The sequence below is a fragment of the Ascaphus truei genome, unplaced genomic scaffold (assembly GCF_040206685.1).
Source record: "Ascaphus truei isolate aAscTru1 unplaced genomic scaffold, aAscTru1.hap1 HAP1_SCAFFOLD_729, whole genome shotgun sequence".
Taxonomy (NCBI): Eukaryota; Metazoa; Chordata; class Amphibia; order Anura; family Ascaphidae; genus Ascaphus; species Ascaphus truei.
This window is the reverse complement of record NW_027457063.1, coordinates 35,792-58,651: the sequence shown is the minus strand read 5'-3', so window position 1 is coordinate 58,651 and position 22,860 is coordinate 35,792.

Sequence of the window (22,860 nt, the reverse complement as noted above, 5' to 3'; positions counted from 1 at the left end):
GTATCTTTCTAGACGGTGCTTTCACTGTGGAGCATGGCTGTAGGGAGGGAGGGGAGCCATCTTGGGCCCTGGCAGCAGGCACCTCCTATTTTTTTTTTTTAATTTTTTTTTTTTTTTTAAATTTTTTTAATTTTTAAAAATTTTTTTTATTTTTTTTGTAATTTTTGCAAGTTCCATTCATGGTGGACGTTGCTGATCTTGAGAACCTCTTAATTGTCTGTTATTTTTTCTGAGACCTATTTTAGCACCATCAGTGCATTTGGTGGCACTTGTTCTTTGAAAAGAGTTGGCAGCCCTGGAGATGGAAGGTAGAGGCCTGCTCGTATTGACGTCTTTGCCTTTGTTCTCCCTTAGAACACTCCCAGCGATCTTAGATGGTGGGTCTGAAGTTACAGTAACATATTTCGGCTTTTCCTTGCAAGTATTATATTTAATTTGGCGATGTTTGTCAACCCGTGCATAGGGCTGTTCTGGCTGAATAACAAAAGTAGTCTGGTTTCCTGTAAGTTTCTCCAAAGCTCCAGGATGGCTTTTTTGCAAGGAGATATTTTTTTTATTATTGGTGTTCAGATCCATCCCAGTATCAGAGCCAATTTTAGAGATCGTATTTGTCTCAGCATGGACACCTAATTGATCTTTTCTGATATTATTTTGTACTAGCCTGTGCCTGGCACGAATCCCATTCTTCACCTCACTTTGCTTTCCTTGGAGGCTTGTGCCACCACGGGACAACACATCTTGATGTGGCTGCTTATGAGGATAGGGCCTAGTCTGTGAATTGGCTCTGCTACCTGAAATTTCAGATTGTTTTGAATTACATGTATCATTAGCAAGAGCTGCTCTCTTTAATGACATCAACTGCTCTTCTATAACACTGCAACTGTTAGCAGTAACAGTGTCAGCACATGATGCATGGACCTTCATGCTTTTGCAATAGAAATATTTTGAAATGATAGGCAATGTACTTAGATACCTGTTGAATCTTTCAGTTTCTATATAGTGGTTTAAAAAAATAATAGCTGAGGCAGCCAGGGTGGCTATCTCCTGGCATCTTCCAGGTTTGAATTTTTCTACAAGTGATTGGATCAATTTATAAAAATGAAGGCCCCTTAGTTCCTCCTTTAGTATTTTGGGGAGGATGAGGATGATGGTTTTAATGAGACCTTTATCGATGCTCTCAATGCCGTTTTTTATAAGGCACTTCAGTTGTTTCTGGCTCAGCTTTGCCTGTCTAAGTTTCATGCACTCCTGCAAAGTGTAAACCAGCTCCTCATTCACGGCCGGGTCTTCTCTTCCCAGGCAACAGATTATCTCAGGTAAGATCGATATCTTTATATTTTCCCCATCGTGCTTGGCACCCTTTAGTATTTCGGTGAGTAAATGAATACAAGGGATCTTATTATCCTGCATTCTTAATGAAACTACCCTCATTAGGCCAGGAACTAGCTCTTTCCATCTCTTAAACGTTATGTTACCATCCTTGTTAAAGATGCTGTCCTGGAGGTATCGGCAAATTGCGTTCCGCTTGGATGGAAGAGTCAGAGGATCCAAAATAATTTCCAGAATAGCGTCTTCCTCGCTGGGTCTGAGGCTGATTTCTTCCTTTTCTCGAGGGAGAATTTTTTTTTTGCCCTTCATGACACTTCTGCGGATTCCACTGTATCTTTCTAGACGGTGCTTTCACTGTGGAGCATGGCAGGAGGGAGGGAGGGGAGCCATCTTGGGCCCTGGCAGCAGGCACCTCCTATTTTTTTTTTTTATTTTTTTTTTATTTATTTTTTTAATTTTTTTAATTTAAAAAAAAAAATTTTTTTTGTAATTTTTGCAAGTTCCATTCATGGTGGACGTTGCTGATCTTGAGAACCTCTTAATTGTCTGTTATTTTTTCTGAGACCTATTTTAGCACCATCAGTGCATTTGGTGGCACTTGTTCTTTGAAAAGAGTTGGCAGCCCTGGAGATGGAAGGTAGAGGCCTGCTCGTATTGACGTCTTTGCCTTTGTTCTCCCTTAGAACACTCCCAGCGATCTTAGATGGTGGGTCTGAAGTTACAGTAACATATTTCGGCTTTTCCTTGCCAGTATTATATTTAATTTGGCGGTGTTTGTCAACCCGTGCATAGGGCTGTTCTGGCTGAATAACAAAAGTAGTCTGGTTTCCTGTAAGTTTCTCCAAAGTTCCAGGATGGCTTTTTTGCAAGGAGATATTTTTTTTATTATTGGTGTTCAGATCCATCCCAGTATCAGAGCCAATTTTAGAGATCGTATTTGTCTCAGCATGGACACCTAATTGATCTTTTCTGATATTATTTTGTACTAGCCTGTGCCTGGCACGAATCCCATTCTTCACCTCACTTTGCTTTCCTTGGAGGCTTGTGCCACCACGGGACAACACATCTTGATGTGGCTGCTTATGAGGATAGGGCCTAGCCTGTGAATTGGCTCTGCTACCTGAAATTTCAGATTGTTTTGAATTACATGTATCATTAGCAAGAGCTGCTCTCTTTAATGACATCAACTGCTCTTCTATAACACTGCAACTGTTAGCAGTAACAGTGTCAGCACATGATGCATGGACCTTCATGCTTTTGCAATAGAAATATTTTGAAATGATAGGCAATGTACTTAGATACCTGTTGAATCTTTCAGTTTCTATATAGTGGTTTAAAAAAATAATAGCTGAGGCAGCCAGGGTGGCTATCTCCTGGCATCTTCCAGGTTTGAATTTTTCTACAAGTGATTGGATCAATTTATAAAAATGAAGGCCCCTTAGTTCCTCCTTTAGTATTTTGGGGAGGGTGAGGATGATGGTTTTAATGAGACCTTTATCGATGCTCTCAATGCCGTTTTTTATAAGGCACTTCAGTTGTTTCTGGCTCAGCTTTGCCTGTCTAAGTTTCATGCACTCCTGCAAAGTGTAAACCAGCTCCTCATTCACGGCCGGGTCTTCTCTTCCCAGGCAACAGATTATCTCAGGTAAGATCGATATCTTTATATTTTCCCCATCGTGCTTGGCACCCTTTAGTATTTCGGTGAGTAAATGAATACAAGGGATCTTATTATCCTGCATTCTTAATGAAACTACCCTCATTAGGCCAGGAACTAGCTCTTTCCATCTCTTAAACGTTATGTTACCATCCTTGTTAAAGATGCTGTCCTGGAGGTATCGGCAAATTGCGTTCCGCTTGGATGGAAGAGTCAGAGGATCCAAAATAATTTCCAGAATAGCATCTTCCTCGCTGGGTCTGAGGCTGATTTCTTCCTTTTCTCGAGGGAGAATTTTTTTTTTGCCCTTCATGACACTTCTGCGGATTCCACTGTATCTTTCTAGACGGTGCTTTCACTGTGGAGCATGGCAGGAGGGAGGGAGGGGAGCCATCTTGGGCCCTGGCAGCAGGCACCTCCTATTTTTTTTTTTTTATTTTTTTTTTATTTATTTTTTTAATTTTTTTAATTTTTAAAAAAAAATTTTTTTTATAATTTTTGCAAGTTCCATTCATGGTGGACGTTGCTGATCTTGAGAACCTCTTAATTGTCTGTTATTTTTTCTGAGACCTATTTTAGCACCATCAGTGCATTTGGTGGCACTTGTTCTTTGAAAAGAGTTGGCAGCCCTGGAGATGGAAGGTAGAGGCCTGCTCGTATTGACGTCTTTGCCTTTGTTCTCCCTTAGAACACTCCCAGCGATCTTAGATGGTGGGTCTGAAGTTACAGTAACATATTTCGGCTTTTCCTTGCCAGTATTATATTTAATTTGGCGGTGTTTGTCAACCCGTGCATAGGGCTGTTCTGGCTGAATAACAAAAGTAGTCTGGTTTCCTGTAAGTTTCTCCAAAGCTCCAGGATGGCTTTTTGCAAGGAGATATTTTTTTTATTATTGGTGTTCAGATCCATCCCAGTATCAGAGCCAATTTTAGAGATCGTATTTGTCTCAGCATGGACACCTAATTGATCTTTTCTGATATTATTTTGTACTAGCCTGTGCCTGGCATGAATCCCATTCTTCACCTCACTTTGCTTTCCTTGGAGGCTTGTGCCACCACGGGACAACACATCTTGATGTGGCTGCTTATGAGGATAGGGCCTAGTCTGTGAATTGGCTCTGCTACCTGAAATTTCAGATTGTTTTGAATTACATGTATCATTAGCAAGAGCTGCTCTCTTTAATGACATCAACTGCTCTTCTATAACACTGCAACTGTTAGCAGTAACAGTGTCAGCACATGATGCATGGACCTTCATGCTTTTGCAATAGAAATATTTTGAAATGATAGGCAATGTACTTAGATACCTGTTGAATCTTTCAGTTTCTATATAGTGGTTTAAAAAAATAATAGCTGAGGCAGCCAGGGTGGCTATCTCCTGGCATCTTCCAGGTTTGAATTTTTCTACAAGTGATTGGATCAATTTATAAAAATGAAGGCCCCTTAGTTCCTCCTTTAGTATTTTGGGGAGGATGAGGATGATGGTTTTAATGAGACCTTTATCGATGCTCTCAATGCCGTTTTTTATAAGGCACTTCAGTTGTTTCTGGCTCAGCTTTGCCTGTCTAAGTTTCATGCACTCCTGCAAAGTGTAAACCAGCTCCTCATTCACGGCCGGGTCTTCTCTTCCCAGGCAACAGATTATCTCAGGTAAGATCGATATCTTTATATTTTCCCCATCGTGCTTGGCACCCTTTAGTATTTCGGTGAGTAAATGAATACAAGGGATCTTATTATCCTGCATTCTTAATGAAACTACCCTCATTAGGCCAGGAACTAGCTCTTTCCATCTCTTAAACGTTATGTTACCATCCTTGTTAAAGATGCTGTCCTGGAGGTATCGGCAAATTGCGTTCCGCTTGGATGGAAGAGTCAGAGGATCCAAAATAATTTCCAGAATAGCATCTTCCTCGCTGGGTCTGAGGCTGATTTCTTCCTTTTCTCGAGGGAGAATTTTTTTTTTGCCCTTCATGACACTTCTGCGGATTCCACTGTATCTTTCTAGACTGTGCTTTCACTGTGGAGCATGGCAGGAGGGAGGGAGGGGAGCCATCTTGGGCCCTGGCAGCAGGCACCTCCTATTTTTTTTTTTTTATTTATTTTTTTTTTTTTTTTTTTTTTTTTTTTAATTTAAAAAAAAAAATTTTTTTTGTAATTTTTGCAAGTTCCATTCATGGTGGACGTTGCTGATCTTGAGAACCTCTTAATTGTCTGTTATTTTTTCTGAGACCTATTTTAGCACCATCAGTGCATTTGGTGGCACTTGTTCTTTGAAAAGAGTTGGCAGCCCTGGAGATGGAAGGTAGAGGCCTGCTCGTATTGACGTCTTTGCCTTTGTTCTCCCTTAGAACACTCCCAGCGATCTTAGATGGTGGGTCAGAAGTTACAGTAACATATTTCGGCTTTTCCTTGCCAGTATTATATTTAATTTGGCGGTGTTTGTCAACCCGTGCATAGGGCTGTTCTGGCTGAATAACAAAAGTAGTCTGGTTTCCTGTAAGTTTCTCCAAAGCTCCAGGATGGCTTTTTTGCAAGGAGATATTTTTTTTATTATTGGTGTTCAGATCCATCCCAGTATCAGAGCCAATTTTAGAGATCGTATTTGTCTCAGCATGGACACCTAATTGATCTTTTCTGATATTATTTTGTACTAGCCTGTGCCTGGCACGAATCCCATTCTTCACCTCACTTTGCTTTCCTTGGAGGCTTGTGCCACCACGGGACAACACATCTTGATGTGGCTGCTTATGAGGATAGGGCCTAGCCTGTGAATTGGCTCTGCTACCTGAAATTTCAGATTGTTTTGAATTACATGTATCATTAGCAAGAGCTGCTCTCTTTAATGACATCAACTGCTCTTCTATAACACTGCAACTGTTAGCAGTAACAGTGTCAGCACATGATGCATGGACCTTCATGCTTTTGCAATAGAAATATTTTGAAATGATAGGCAATGTACTTAGATACCTGTTGAATCTTTCAGTTTCTATATAGTGGTTTAAAAAAATAATAGCTGAGGCAGCCAGGGTGGCTATCTCCTGGCATCTTCCAGGTTTGAATTTTTCTACAAGTGATTGGATCAATTTATAAAAATGAAGGCCCCTTAGTTCCTCCTTTAGTATTTTGGGGAGGGTGAGGATGATGGTTTTAATGAGACCTTTATCGATGCTCTCAATGCCGTTTTTTATAAGGCACTTCAGTTGTTTCTGGCTCAGCTTTGCCTGTCTAAGTTTCATGCACTCCTGCAAAGTGTAAACCAGCTCCTCATTCACGGCCGGGTCTTCTCTTCCCAGGCAACAGATTATCTCAGGTAAGATCGATATCTTTATATTTTCCCCATCGTGCTTGGCACCCTTTAGTATTTCGGTGAGTAAATGAATACAAGGGATCTTATTATCCTGCATTCTTAATGAAACTACCCTCATTAGGCCAGGAACTAGCTCTTTCCATCTCTTAAACGTTATGTTACCATCCTTGTTAAAGATGCTGTCCTGGAGGTATCGGCAAATTGCGTTCCGCTTGGATGGAAGAGTCAGAGGATCCAAAATAATTTCCAGAATAGCATCTTCCTCGCTGGGTCTGAGGCTGATTTCTTCCTTTTCTCGAGGGAGAATTTTTTTTTTGCCCTTCATGACACTTCTGTGGATTCCACTGTATCTTTCTAGACGGTGCTTTCACTGTGGAGCATGGCTGGAGGGAGGGAGGGGAGCCATCTTGGGCCCTGGCAGCAGGCACCTCCTATTTTTTTTTTTTGATTTTTTTTTTTTTTTAATTTTTTAAATTTTTTTATTTTTTATTTTTGTAATTTTTTTTTTATGTTCTTCCATAGTATACCTGTAGGAGTTGAGAAAATGTTTTCTTAGCATAGATGTTGTTGAGTTAGTAAAGGATATATGGTTCATTTGGTTACGATAATTGTTGATTACCCCTTCAGCATAAAGTTAAAAGTCAATGATTATTCTCTCCCCCTCCCCCCCTTTTACCCTGGACCCCCATCCTGGCCCACACCATAGCCTTCTCCCTACTCCCGTATCTTACCCCCGTACCCCCCACCGCCCCCTGACCTCTCCCCCCTCTCTACCGAACGACCCACCTTCCCCTGAACTCTGAGCGATGAGACCCTCGACCAGGAAAACAAACAGAGCATTGTCTCTGGTTTGTGACACACATGGAGTTACTTTTATTGATATATAAAGCCTCAACAATGGTTTAACTAAGTTTGCAAGATATGCTGCACGCCTCCCTGAGGAAGAAGTAGGGACACAATAATGTCCCCTCTGACAAGATCTATCTAACCCTTAAATGTGAATTACCTAATTCAAATGTGTGAAAAAGAACCTCAACAGAAATGCAAATGTATGCTTATGACACTGCAACCTAGCCTCTCCCCCTCTACCTCCTCCCTTCCCCCTCCCTTATATTTCCCTACCCTTCCCCCTTCCCCTCCTCCCCCCTCTCTTCTCTCCCCTCCTCTCCCCCCCCCTTCTCCCATCTCTCAACCCCCCCCCACCTTCTCTCCCTTCCCCCTCCCTTGCTCAGCCATAAGGTACAACACTAGACACTTAACTGACCCCACTTAAAGTATAGAGACTAAATATATTGTTTGTTAAATATATGAAACGGACAGAACAAGAGTATGTTGCATACCTTCCCTTGTCCTCCTCCTCACGGTTTGCCTCACTTTTAAATATATTCAAATCAGACTCATAAGGTATCCTGTGCGTTACCCAGTGGGAAAGTAGGGATAAAATAATGTCCCTGCAAACAAGGATCACTTACCTCAAAGATATGTTGCATCGAATCCAAGTGCACTAACCACAGTTACTGGAGCGATCTAAGAGTACGGTACCGACTGGATCACTGACCCCCCCCCCAACTCAATACTCCCCTCTCCCACCTACCCCTACCCCTCCACTCCACCCAACCCTCCACACTCCTCCCTCCACCCTCTCCCGCCCTCCCCTCCCTTCCACTCCACCCCCTATCGGATCATTAACTCTCTGCCTCTGAGAATAGGAATATCCCTAATATGAGGTTGTTCCTGGGTCCAGTGGTATTTGGATTTACAAATTACATTCGTTAGTTCCCTTGGGACTTAATGTAGATCTAGACATTGGAGCATTTATTGGCTAACCATCCATGTTTTTTACCTAGGTTTTTCCCTTTGTATCCGAGATATTAATCATGGCTTCCACTCCACCTCTTCTCTCCTTCTTTTACCTGTTTTATCTGTGGTCTTTTTAACGTGTTTTAAGTGTTTTTACACGTTTTAGTTAGCTATTTCATTAAGCTCTTTTACCCAAAGTTGTTTTTAAAAATATTTATATTTTTATTTATATTTATGTCTATAATTATTGTGCAAAAGCCCCATTTGGGAACGGGTAGACAGTAAGAAATCTGCGGTTTCTTTTTTTAGACCGCGCACCCCAACCACAGATCGAGATACAGAATCATTTTCTGTGTCTAGACGACCTGGGGGAATCAGGAGGGTTGGAGATAAACAGGAAAAAATGAGGCCAAGAGGAAGAGGGAAAACTGCAAAACAAGAAAATAATGCACTAAAATCAGTTTTGACATTAGTACTAAAGTTTTAACTGACACACAAACCAAGTTGATGGCTAAGGGGTTAAATTTTGCCCGTACGATGGGACCCAGTGGTTTCAACTTGTTTTTAGATGCACAAAAATATCTGCGACAAATGACGGTCAAGAGATTTTTCTTGAATAAGGATGCATTAAGTCGCGAACATTGTTCACAGGTAGTTGAAAGAGTACCAGCTGTAGTGAATGTAGACACCAGTGATGCATTTGTTCATTCTAAATTAAAAGAAAGATCAAAATTTTATCCTAGTGAAAGTAAGGGTCAATACCTTGAGGTTTTAATCAACTAATTCTCAAGGATTTCGAGAGACTAGCTCAGAATAAAAGCAAGTATAAGGATAATCTGACTAAACAAGAAAGAGCAGCCCTTAAGGAACTTACCGAAGACAGGAGTATTACTGTCAAGTCAGCTGACAAAGGGGGGGGGGGGGAGTGTAGTAGTAATGGATACTAGCTACTACCTCAAAGAGTCTGGTAGGATTTTGAATGATCCACTGACCTATGAGAGATTGGCTAGGGACCCTACCAACTTACATAAAGAAGAATTACAAGGTATATTAAATCATGGTAGACAACTTGGTATCTTGGACGAGAAAGAATTGCAATATCTCATGAGGCAAAAACGGTTATGCCCGTGTTTTATTTCTTACCCAAGACACAAAGACCTATCCAACCCCCCAGGGAGGCCGATTATCTCGGGCATCGGTTCTTTGACACAAAATCTGTCAGAGTACATTGATATCTATCTGCAGAAATATGCTTCCAATGCCAGGTCATACTTACGAGATACAACGCAGATTTAAAATATTTTATCTTAAATAGAATGGCGACATGACTACACTCTGGTGACTTGCGATGTGTCTTCGCTGTACACTTGTATCAGACACATACTGTACTGTAGATGGACATGATGAAGTTAAAAGAGTGATGGAGAAAGATCTAACCATCCCACCGGACCAAAGACATTTTATACTACAGGGGATTCAATTTATTTTGACCCATAATGTCTTTTGGTTCAATGGTACACTGTTTTTACAGAAATGCGGTACTGCAATGGGGAGTAGGTTCGTGCCGAGTTACGCCAATACATACATGGCGGATTGGGAGGAGGAATGTATTTGGTCAGGGAATCCTTTCGACGCGGGCCTAGTCCTCTGGAAAAGATATTGATGACATCATCTTTATCTGGCGTGGTGAACACCAAGACCTAGAATCTTTTTTATGTTACATAAATCCGAATGATCATAATCTGGTGTTCACATCAGAGAGGAGTAGATCCAGTATTAATTTCCTAGATCTGACTATATATGTAGAGGATCAGGTTTTAAAAACGAAAACTTTTTTAAAAGAGGTGGATGCCAACAATTTTTTATTGAATAGCAGTTGCCACCATCCCCGCTGGCTAAACAACATTGCATATGGGCAGTTTCGCGTATTCGACGAAACTGTACTGAAGAGAGTATTTTCCAAGAACAGGCAGAGGTTCTTAAGACAAGATTTTTAGAAAGAAGCTATGATCCCAACATGGTAGAACAGGCATTAATTAAAACTGCCAAATTAAATAAAAATGAGTTATCGGTTACAAAAACAGAATGGCCAACTTAGAGTTCGTTGTCCCATTCATAACTCAGTACAACCGCGAGGCTCATAAAATTCGTAATATTATTAAATGCCATTGGCATGTATTGCTAAAGTATCCAGTTTTTAAAAGCCATCTCCCTGAGATCCTGCGAATAATTTTTTAAAAAGCAGCCAATTTAAAGGGTAAACTGACTCTCATTATATTCCGAAAAACAAAATTTTATCCTAGTCAAAGTAAGGGTCAATACCTTGAGGTTTTTAATCAACTCATTCTCAAGGATTTTGAGAGACTAGCTCAGAATAAAAGCAAGTATAAGGATAATCTGACAAAACAAGAAAGAGCAGCCCTAAGGAACTTACCGAAGACAAGAGTATTACTGTCAAGTCAGCTGACAAAGGTGGGGGGGAGGTGTAGTAGTAATGGATACTAGCTACTACCTCAAAGAGTCTGGTAGGATTTTTAATGATCCACTGACCTATGAGAGATTGGCTAGGGACCCTACCAACTTACATAAAAAAGAATTACAAGGTATATTAAATCATGGTAGACAACTTGGTATCTTGGACGAGAAAGAATTGCAATATCTCATGGGGCAAAAAATGGTTATGCCCGTGTTTTATTTCTTGCCCAAGATACATAAAGACCTATCCAACCCCCCAGGGAGGCCGATTATCTTGGGCATCGGTTCTCTGACACAAAATCTGTCAGAGTACATTGATATCTATCTGCAGAAATATGCTTCCAATGCCACTTACGAGATACAATGCAGATTTTAATTATTTTATCTGAAATAGAATGGCGACATGACTACACTCTGGTGACTTGCGATGTGTCTTCGCTGTACACTTGTATCAGACACATAGATGGACATGATGCAGTTAAAAGAGTGATGGAGAAAGCTCTAACCATCCCACCGGACCAAAGACATTTTATACTACAGGGGATTCAATTTATTTTGACCCATAATGTCTTTTGGTTCGATGGTACACTGTTTTTACAGAAATGCGGTACTGCAATTGGGACTAGGTTCGTGCCGAGTTACGCCAATAAATTCATGGCAGATTGGGAGGAGGAATCTATTTGGTCAGGGAATCCTTTCGACGCGGGCCTAGTCCTCTGGAAAAGATATATTGATGACATCATCTTTATCTGGCGTGGTGAACACCAAGACCTAGAATCTTTTTTTATGTTACATAAATCAGAATGATCGTAATCTGGTGTTCACATCAGAGAGGAGTAGATCCAGTATTAATTTCCTAGATCTGACTATATATGTAGAGGATCAGGTTTTAAAAACGAAAACTTTTTTAAAAGAGGTGGATGCCAACAATTTTTTATTGAATAGCAGTTGCCACCATCCCCGCTGGCTAAACAACATTGCATATGGGCAGTTTCGCGTATTCGACGAAACTGTACTGAAGAGAGTATTTTCCAAGAACAGGCAGAGGTTCTTAAGACAAGATTTTTAGAAAGAAGCTATGATCCCAACATGGTAGAACAGGCATTAATTAAAACTGCCAAATTAAATAAAAATGAGTTATCGGTTACAAAAACAGAATGGCCAACATAGAGTTCGTTGTCCCATTCATAACTCAGTACAACCGCGAGGCTCATAAAATTCGTAATATTATTAAACGCCATTGGCATGTATTGCTAAAGTATCCAGTTTTTAAAAGCCATCTCCCTGAGATCCTGCGAATAATTTTTTAAAAAGCAGCCAATTTAAAGGGTAAACTGACTCCCATTATATTCCGAAAAACAAAATTTTATCCTAGTCAAAGTAAGGGTCAATACCTTGAGGTTTTTAATCAACTCATTCTCAAGGATTTTGAGAGACTAGCTCAGAATAAAAGCAAGTATAAGGATAATCTGACAAAACAAGAAAGAGCAGCCCTAAGGAACTTACCGAAGACAAGAGTATTACTGTCAAGTCAGCTGACAAAGGTGGGGGGGAGGTGTAGTAGTAATGGATACTAGCTACTACCTCAAAGAGTCTGGTAGGATTTTTAATGATCCACTGACCTATGAGAGATTGGCTAGGGACCCTACCAACTTACATAAAAAAGAATTACAAGGTATATTAAATCATGGTAGACAACTTGGTATCTTGGACGAGAAAGAATTGCAATATCTCATGGGGCAAAAAATGGTTATGCCCGTGTTTTATTTCTTGCCCAAGATACATAAAGACCTATCCAACCCCCCAGGGAGGCCGATTATCTTGGGCATCGGTTCTCTGACACAAAATCTGTCAGAGTACATTGATATCTATCTGCAGAAATATGCTTCCAATGCCACTTACGAGATACAATGCAGATTTTAATTATTTTATCTGAAATAGAATGGCGACATGACTACACTCTGGTGACTTGCGATGTGTCTTCGCTGTACACTTGTATCAGACACATAGATGGACATGATGTAGTTAAAAGAGTGATGGAGAAAGCTCTAACCATCCCACCGGACCAAAGACATTTTATACTACAGGGGATTCAATTTATTTTGACCCATAATGTCTTTTGGTTCGATGGTACACTGTTTTTACAGAAATGCGGTACTGCAATTGGGACTAGGTTCGTGCCGAGTTACGCCAATAAATTCATGGCAGATTGGGAGGAGGAATCTATTTGGTCAGGGAATCCTTTCGACGCGGGCCTAGTCCTCTGGAAAAGATATATTGATGACATCATCTTTATCTGGCGTGGTGAACACCAAGACCTAGAATCTTTTTTTATGTTACATAAATCAGAATGATCGTAATCTGGTGTTCACATCAGAGAGTAGTAGATCCAGTATTAATTTCCTAGATCTGACTATATATGTAGAGGATCAGGTTTTAAAAACGAAAACTTTTTTAAAAGAGGTGGATGCCAACAATTTTTTATTGAATAGCAGTTGCCACCATCCCCGCTGGCTAAACAACATTGCATATGGGCAGTTTCGCGTATTCGACGAAACTGTACTGAAGAGAGTATTTTCCAAGAACAGGCAGAGGTTCTTAAGACAAGATTTTTAGAAAGAAGCTATGATCCCAACATGGTAGAACAGGCATTAATTAAAACTGCCAAATTAAATAAAAATGAGTTATCGGTTACAAAAACAGTAAGGCCAACATAGAGTTCGTTGTCCCATTCATAACTCAGTACAACCGCGAGGCTCATAAAATTCGTAATATTATTAAATGCCATTGGCATGTATTGCTAAAGTATCCAGTTTTTAAAAGCCATCTCCCTGAGATCCTGCGAATAATTTTTTAAAAAGCAGCCAATTTAAAGGGTAAACTGACTCCCAGTATATTCCGAAAAACAAAATTTTATCCTAGTCAAAGTAAGGGTCAATACCTTGAGGTTTTTAATCAACTCATTCTCAAGGATTTTGAGAGACTAGCTCAGAATAAAAGCAAGTATAAGGATAATCTGACAAAACAAGAAAGAGCAGCCCTAAGGAACTTACCGAAGACAAGAGTATTACTGTCAAGTCAGCTGACAAAGGTGGGGGGGAGGTGTAGTAGTAATGGATACTAGCTACTACCTCAAAGAGTCTGGTAGGATTTTTAATGATCCACTGACCTATGAGAGATTGGCTAGGGACCCTACCAACTTACATAAAAAAGAATTACAAGGTATATTAAATCATGGTAGACAACTTGGTATCTTGGACGAGAAAGAATTGCAATATCTCATGGGGCAAAAAATGGTTATGCCCGTGTTTTATTTCTTGCCCAAGATACACAAAGACCTATCCAACCCCCCAGGGAGGCCGATTATCTTGGGCATCGGTTCTCTGACACAAAATCTGTCAGAGTACATTGATATCTATCTGCAGAAATATGCTTCCAATGCCACTTACGAGATACAATGCAGATTTTAATTATTTTATCTGAAATAGAATGGCGACATGACTACACTCTGGTGACTTGCGATGTGTCTTCGCTGTACACTTGTATCAGACACATAGATGGACATGATGTAGTTAAAAGAGTGATGGAGAAAGCTCTAACCATCCCACCGGACCAAAGACATTTTATACTACAGGGTATTCAATTTATTTTGACCCATAATGTCTTTTGGTTCGATGGTACACTGTTTTTACAGAAATGCGGTACTGCAATTGGGACTAGGTTCGTGCCGAGTTACGCCAATAAATTCATGGCAGATTGGGAGGAGGAATCTATTTGGTCAGGGAATCCTTTCGACGCGGGCCTAGTCCTCTGGAAAAGATATATTGATGACATCATCTTTATCTGGCGTGGTGAACACCAAGACCTAGAATCTTTTTTTATGTTACATAAATCAGAATGATCGTAATCTGGTGTTCACATCAGAGAGGAGTAGATCCAGTATTAATTTCCTACATCTGACTATATATATATATAGAGGATCGGGTTTTAAAAACTAAAACTTTTTTTAAAGCGGTGGATGCCAACTATTTTTTATTGAATAGCAGTTGCCACCATCCCCGCTGGCTAAACAACATTGCATATGGGCAGTTTCGCGTATTCGACGAAACTGTACTGAAGAGAGTATTTCCAAGAACAGGCAGAGGTTCTTAAGACAAGATTTTTAGAAAGAAGCTATGATCCCAACATGGTAGAACAGGCATTAATTAAAACTGCCAAATTAAATAAAAATGAGTTATCGGTTACAAAAACAGCAAGGCCAACACAGAGTTCGTTGTCCCATTCATAACTCAGTACAACCGCGAGGCTCATAAAATGCGGAATATTATTTAATGCCGTTGGAATGTATTGCTAAAGTATCCAGTTTTTAAAATCCATCTCCCTGAGATTCCGTGAATCATTTTTAAAAAAACAACCAATTTAAAGGGTAAACTGGCTCCCAGTATATTCCGAAAAGAAGAGAAATCCTTACCTGTACAATGGTTACCGAAACCAGATAGTCAGTAATAATAAATATGAAAATATATGCAATCTCGACCAGTGGGGGTAGGGAGAATAGCACAAATGTAAGATCTTACTACTCACATGGCCGGTGACAGGCTAGATAGAATGCTCCTCTATTTCTTCCTCCACCTCGATTGCAACTTCCTCCACCTCTTTTGTAACTTCCTCCACCTCGATTGTAACTTCCTCCACCTCTTTTGTAACTTCCTCCACCTCTTTTGTAACTTCCTCCACCTCTATTGTAACTTCCTCCACCTCTTTTGTTGTTTCCTGATCCTCTTTTTCTTCAACCTTTTTCTTTTTGTCTTCCTCTTTTGCTTCTTCTTCCACTTTCTCTACCTCTATTTGGTCTTCGGCCTTCTCTCCTCCCTCCATCTTCTCCTCTTCCTCAATTTGAATATCATCCATCTTCATTATTTCTAAAGTATAACATCAGTTACATAACTCCTCCTATTGCTCCACATAACCTCTCCCTATAACTCCTCCTATTGCTCCATATAACCTCTCCCTATAACTCCTCCTATTGCTCCATATAACCTCTCCCTATAACTCCTCCTACTTTATTACTCCATGTAACCCCTCCCGATATCTCCTCCTTTTACTGCCAGTAACCCCTCCCTATAACTTCTCTACTGTTCCATATAACCAATTTCTATAGCTCCTACTGTTCCATATACTGTAACCCATCCCTATAACTTCCCCAGATCCTCCATATAACTACTCCCTATAACTCCTCCTGTTGTTCACTATAGCTGTTCCCTATAATGGCTCATATTGATTCATATAACCACTCCCTATTATTCCTAATTCGCCATATACCGCATCCCTGTAACTTCTACTATTTCGCCTATAATTCCTTTTATTGTTCCATATAACCTCCCCCTATTGCTCCGTATAATTACACCCTATATCTCCTCCTTTGCCTCCATATAGCGATGCCCCTTTAACTGCTTATATTGCACCATATAATGAGCACTTTCACTCCATATAGCCATTCCCTATAACGCCTCCTAATGCTCCATGTAACCTCTTCCTATAACTTCTATTGCTCGCCATAAGTGCACCCTACAACGCCTCCTATTGCTCTATATTAACACTCCTTATAACTCATATTGTTCCATATAAACCCTCCTATAATTCCTATTGTTCTATACGACTCCTCCTATTGTTACATATAGCCCATCCCTATGATTCCTCCTATTCCTCCATATAATCACTCTCTATTACTACTATTGATCCATATAACCCCTCCTATTTATCCATGTAACCAGTGGTCGACAAATCACCAAAAAATCTACTCGCCGAATAAAAAAATTTACTCGCCACCTAGTATTACACGTGTGCTGCTTGGGCCAATACTAGCTCGCCACAATGTTAAATACACTCGCCCGGGGCGTGCAAATGTATAGGTTTGTCAAACACTGCATATAACCCTTCCCTATAACTCCTCCAATTGCTTTATGTAACAACTCCCGATACTCATCCTATTGCTCAATATAACCGCTCATTATAATTTCTCCTATTGCTCCATTTTACAACTCCCTATAAATCCTATTGCTCCATAGAATCACTCCCTAGAAATCCTGACTTCTCCCTATAACTCCTTTTTGCTCCATATAACCTCTTCATACTGTATATCTCCGTCTATTGCTCAATATAACCATGACCCTGTAACTGCTCCTATTGCTTCATATAACCACGCCACTTAACTCTTATTGCTCCATATAGCGTTCCCTATAACTCTTCCTAATGCTCGTATAACAGCTCACTTTAACTTCTCCATTTGCTCTCTATAACTGCACCCTATACCTCCTCCTACTGCTCTTTCTTACCACTCCTTATAACTCCTATTTCTGCATATAATCCCTCCCTATAACTCATCCTTTTGCTCCATATAACAGCTCCCTATAACTGCTCCCATTGATTCATATAACTGCCCCCTATAAGTTCTTCTATTACTCAATATTACCACTCCCAATAACTCCTATTGTTCCATAGAACTCCTCCTATTGCTCGATATTACCTCTCCTAATAACTGTTATTGGTCTATATTATCGCTCATTATAACACCTCCTATTATTCGCTTTAGCCTAGTGGCGGATTTCCCATTAGGCCGGGGGCCCAGGGCGGCAACATTTTGGGGTGGTAAAAATGTCCGCCCCCATATGCATTTTCCGCGCTCTCGGGCCTATCGGTTCTAATGGGAATGCACTTACATGTGTCAGCTGCCTCCTTGCTGCCACCCTATAGTTATTTTGGAACCCCAGCATCAAATGACATTGCGGATGTTCCAACGTGACATCACATGGCGTCTCATTGCCATGGCAATGTGAGGTTGTGACATCAAACGCCGTCATTACAACGCCTTACAATGGCAACGTGACGCCATGCACCATCACATTAATGATGTCCGTGGAATCATTTGACCCAGGGGTTCCAAAGGAAATAGAGGGCGGCAGCAAGGAGGCGACTGATACAGCTAAGTGTCTAGAGGATGAGGATTTTCAAACCCGCCGCTGCTTTAACCCCTCATTATAACGATTGCTATTGTATATACAGTATAACCGCTCCCTATAACTACTCCTATTGTTCAATACAACTGCTGCCTATAACTTATCCTTTTACTTGATATTAGCACTACTAATAACTCAAAAAACAGAAATGCCCAGTGCAACATCCAAAGTGACAAAACATATAGTACAATACTTCAGTGCTAAACTGCTCATGAGTACAGATCATTTAGTTAAACCCTTTGGCTAAAGCGTTATAAGCCTGCAGCCAACATCATGGCATGACCAATTTGCAGGTTCTACCTACCTACCTTATTAAATCCTCATTTACCTCTTTTTTTTTGCTGGAGGGAGAATGACTGTAAGAGACGTGTGCAGAGGTATGCAATGGAGACCGTTTAAAGTGAAACAAAAATGTTGCTTTATTCTGCCTGTTCCTTTAACACAGCAAAACATTCAAAATAAACAAAAGAAAGACCTACTCCGCTTTGGAGAATATCTACACATTTAGTCCAGCCTTCTCTAACTGGGAGGGTAGCTAAGCAAATTACCATCCCCAAACATATATATTTACAGATCTACAACAGTTCCATAAGAAAGTTGTATCTGTTTCTTATAGCTGTAGGGGAAGGCCTCTCTGCTCTCCTGGGTCCACACCCTTGTGTGCTATGGCAATGTCAGGGTCCAGGTTTAGAGGTCTTGTCCCCTTTGTCTTGCAGTCAGCCTGTAGTTGTTCTGCAGCTCAAGACATATAAAGTTCCCCAGGTCAGCCCAGTTGTGGGCTAGGGATCTCTGGTCTGTCCTCCTTGTGTCAGCCCCAATTGTGAGCTAAGGAAATCTTCTTCCTCTTTCTCATATGACACTATTTCACAGAGCTCTGGCTGTCCTAATCAGCCAGGTGTAGTCTGGTTGATTGCTAGTGTGCAATTAACTAGCACACTGCTGGATTAGAGGCAAGTTTTCTCCAACAGTGATATGTCCCTGTTGCATACCTTCCCTGTTTGTGGGAAGCTCGGGTTTACCACGGCCAAAGCCCATCCTTCCACTCTCATTCGAGATATCTATGTGGCTTGAATGAGAGTGGATGGAGGAAAATAACCCTTGCGCTGGGATTGGAGCCCTTTCTCTAGTTTATTAGTGTCTCCTCCAGAAGGTGCTAGAGATCAGCAATCCTCAGTCGCTCATTGAGGACTTTTTCCAAGTATAGTCTTTCTACTGATCACGTGGTCATGAGATTTCCCTTGCATCGGGCGCTCCTCTTTTTGTAGGTAGACTGTATGGTGACAGTCGCAGAGCGTTTATGCAAAAAGCTTTCTCTCACCATTTTTTCCATGTACTTCATTTTAGCACTAAATGTCCACTTCATGGTATGACAAGAGCATTCAAGAATAGCCATTTCAGTTTTCAGCTCTTGAAGCTGTCTTTTTGCACTCATACCTTTGTTTCTTGCCTGTTGTAATGTTTGTGCTCACCACAAACCGGGACCAGGCCGTGGGGCTGAGGTGGGGATGTGAAAACACTGACCTTAGGCCACGAAGCCGAGTCCTGAATGGGGATTCCGTGGTCAAACGTAGCCGGGTCAGGATTGGAGAAGGCAGGGTTAATGATATCCAGACTGGGGTCAGGGCAGGTAGCACAGGAGCTATGGACAAGGTCACAGGCTAAGGTTGGCATCGAGAAGGCATCAGTGAAAAGCTTCAACATAGGTGCTTCAGCAAAAAGCTTCAGTGTAGGTACTGCAGCACAAGGGGCAGTCTCTGGGACAGGAGTCCTACAGGGCAGGGGACCCATAGCAGGTGCTCCAGCATAGGAGGTCCTCAGGAACAGAAAGGATTTCGGCAATGGTGCTTCAGCGTAGAGGAGGCAAAGACTAAAAGAAGTTGGAAGCTTCAGTTCAGGGGTTTCCACACAGGAGCGGCCTCTGTGTGGAGGAGGCTCCAGGACAAAGAACGCTTAAGCACAAGGGCTTCAGCACAGGAAGGCCAAGACGGCCAAACAGAGGTGTTGTGGCAAGCACAGTCACACCAAGAAAGGAATATGCTCAGCAACTTCTTGGGGGGAAGGGCTATCCCTAAATAGTATGAGCAGCCAATAGGGGCAGAGCTGCATAACAGGCAGCATGAAGCAGACTGCAGAATGAGTTCAAAACCACGTGATTCAAATTGCAGGTTCAGGGAAGGTTTGTCTGGAAACTCAATAGCTCCGTAAGGATGAGCTCCAGCCAAACCCAGGAGCAGATTCCTTACACCTGTTGGGCAGCGGAAGGTTTAGCTAGTGCTTGCTTAGGCGGTTCAAACTTTGCAATTTTGTTTTGCTGATGAGCGGTGTCCCCAGCTCTCACTGTACCCTTGTCTTCATGGGCATTATTTGCTGTGGAATGCCGACGCTTAGGCAGGGCCAATACTTTTTTCTGTAGTGGAGACACCTGTACTTTACTGGTCCACAGAGTCTCACTCTGCTTTAATTCTGTAACCTTTTTCTCCAACTTGATCTGTTCATTGTGCTTTCTCTGAGCTTGCTTCCACATATCCTTCATTATATTGTGGAGCACTGTGAATTTCTTCGCTAGGGTTGCAGCTGCTTGCCTCATTTTATGGACCTTCTTGTGCTCTCTCTTATACTAAGTCACCTGGCCTCTAACGATGCTCTGGTGATGCTCAGGGTAGCCTTCAGTTTTTCATGCTGCTCTGCGGACACAAACTGGGTAATCAGACATTCCTGCAGCACTTTTACTTCTTTAGCAGCCTGCAGATTCTCTTCCTGCAGAGATCACTGCTTCTCTTTGGCATTCTGGAGGTGTGTACGCAGACCTTGCAGTTGGTTCTGCAAAAGGTGCTCTACTTGTGTGTGTTGCTCCAATGCTTCAAACTTTTCATCTTCCAATAGTTTCTTTCCTTTTTGTAGCTTGTGCAGCTTTTCCTTCTTTTTATTGATGTGGTCTGTCAAATCAGAATTTTCTTCCTTCAGTCTTGTATTTTCTCTTTTTGTAGTCTCTGTAATATTCAGGGCCTCATTGTAGTCCTCCTTCCATTTACGCACTTCTAATTTGAGACTCCCAGTCTCCTGACGTGAAACTTCTATCTCTAGGTTGAGGGACTGAAGTTCCTTCTGAGAGATTTTGAGATCCATATTAAGACTGAGGATAGTTTTTTGAGAGATGTCCAACTCCTCCGTGAGACTGTGAAGTTCCTTTTTAGAGACTTCCAATTACGTACGGCAACTGCTGATCTCTTGGTGTGAGGCATCCAGTGCTATGCGGAGAGCATGAACCTCATTCTGCGATATGTTCACCTTTGTCCGGACACTGTTAACCTCCTGGTGTGAGGCATTCAGATCTATGCGGAGAGTATGAACCTCATTCTGAGAGACTTCCACCTCTCTATGGCAATTGCGAACCTCTTGCTGAAAGACTGTAATTTCTTTCAGTGGCTCCTCATACTTCTGCTTCAGATTAGCAATCATTCTATCTGATTGGTTCTGTTTTTCCACCATGGTGGCTTTATTAGCGTTTGCAGTAATCAGATCCGTCCTTGGATCCTCCAATTCGGTCTTGGCCATCGAGTAAATTGTGAGCACAATCTTCTGTAGCTCAGTATTTTCTCTCTCCATTTTAAATTCTTCACAGAGCAGATCATAGTTATGCCTGTCAGATTGCAGCGCATCTTAAGGGCTGGTCAATGGATCATCACTCAATGGTTCCGGCTCTGCTTCCCTGTTATGGTTGGTTGAGGGTTCCTCATTGTTAGCACCGGACAGACACTTCTTTGGATTACATGACTTCTGGCTTGGGCCCTCTGGATATTCTGTCATCCACGTGACGAATCCTCAATTTTCTCTAGGCTGCAGGGCATCTCGGAAACCCTTTTTCTCTGCAGGATCTGCGGACCTGTTTGTTCCTTCCACGGTAAGTGAAGAACCACTTTTCTTTTTCCGCCTTTTTGTTTTGGATGGCTCGGTCCAATCAGGGATACTGGGATCTCCGTCTTTATTTGAAACTTCAGCAGCTTCAATGCATCCGTCAGGCTTTTCTTGCAGTTGCGTTAACTGGCAGGAATATTCGGGGTCATAGAGACCTGCTTGTTCGGCACGTACCGAGTTTAGGCACCGCCACCATTCTTGGGGTGTTATGTGGGTTTGACTCGGTTCGGGTTCCCCATAAGAGATGTCTTCTTCCTTATCCATATCCTCATAGGACCGGAAGGGCCACTCTTCAGTAGGGTAGGGTTTAATACAGTAATGCCACATCTTGTCCTCCTTTTTGGCGGTATTGGGTGTGTTTTCCTTACTGACCTCGGGAGGCGCTATTGCAGCTGTTTTCTCTGTATTTGCTAGAACCACTCTGGTAGTCCTACAGGTGGGCTGGCTTTGCTTGCAGAGTTCGTAGCTCTCACAAGCGTCTTCCTGGTGTCCACAGCGCATTGCATGCTGCTGCACTTCCTTGGCACGTTGAAAAAAATATTCCTCTGGTTGCTGCCCTTTTTCTGGGCCTTTGTAGGGATCGTCCGAATAAGGCCTGAAGGAACACTGCTCCGTGTGGCTGGGTTTACACATTTTCTTCCCCATTCTTGCCGAGTCTGTCTTTGACTTCAGGTGGGCAGCCATTTTAAATTCCCAGGGTTTTTTAAAATTTATTTTTATTCACCAGTGGTGGGGTAGACTCTGGTCATAGCATCCATCCCTTGTGTTGGTCCCCATCTGTAGCAGTCCTCCCAATCAAACTGTGGCTTTCTTCAGTGCAGTGTAGCTTTCCTGCCTGGATGTGTAGCCCTTTAATTCTGGTCACTGCTACATGCTTTGTTTTGTTGCTCAGGCTGTTTGCAGGAACTATCGCAGGTAGAAGCACAAAACATTTCACAGGCAGTCTCCGGGGCCCCTTTCAACTTTAAGGGTCACCTCTCCTCCCACTTCTGACATCATATGTAAGAGACGTGTGCAGAGGTACGCAATGGAGACCATTTAAAGCAGGCCTGCACAACATACGGCCCGCTGGCCGCATGCAGCCCGTCTGGCCTCTCTGTGCGGCCCGCGTTGACTCCTGCCGGGCACCAGTTAATGAAATAAATAATAATGAAAAAAAAGTTTTAAAAAATGGGGGCGATTCATCCCCCCCCCTTCCTCCCTCTCCCTCTCTCCCTCCCAGCCCCCGTGTTTTGCGGTGCACGGGGCAGCAACAGCATGAGGAGGATGCGGCATCCATGTGTTTTTTTTTTTCAATAGCAGGATGGTCAGAGCATGCCGGGGGCGGGGCTTAGTACCAGGGACAGGATGTGCTGATTTAAGAGG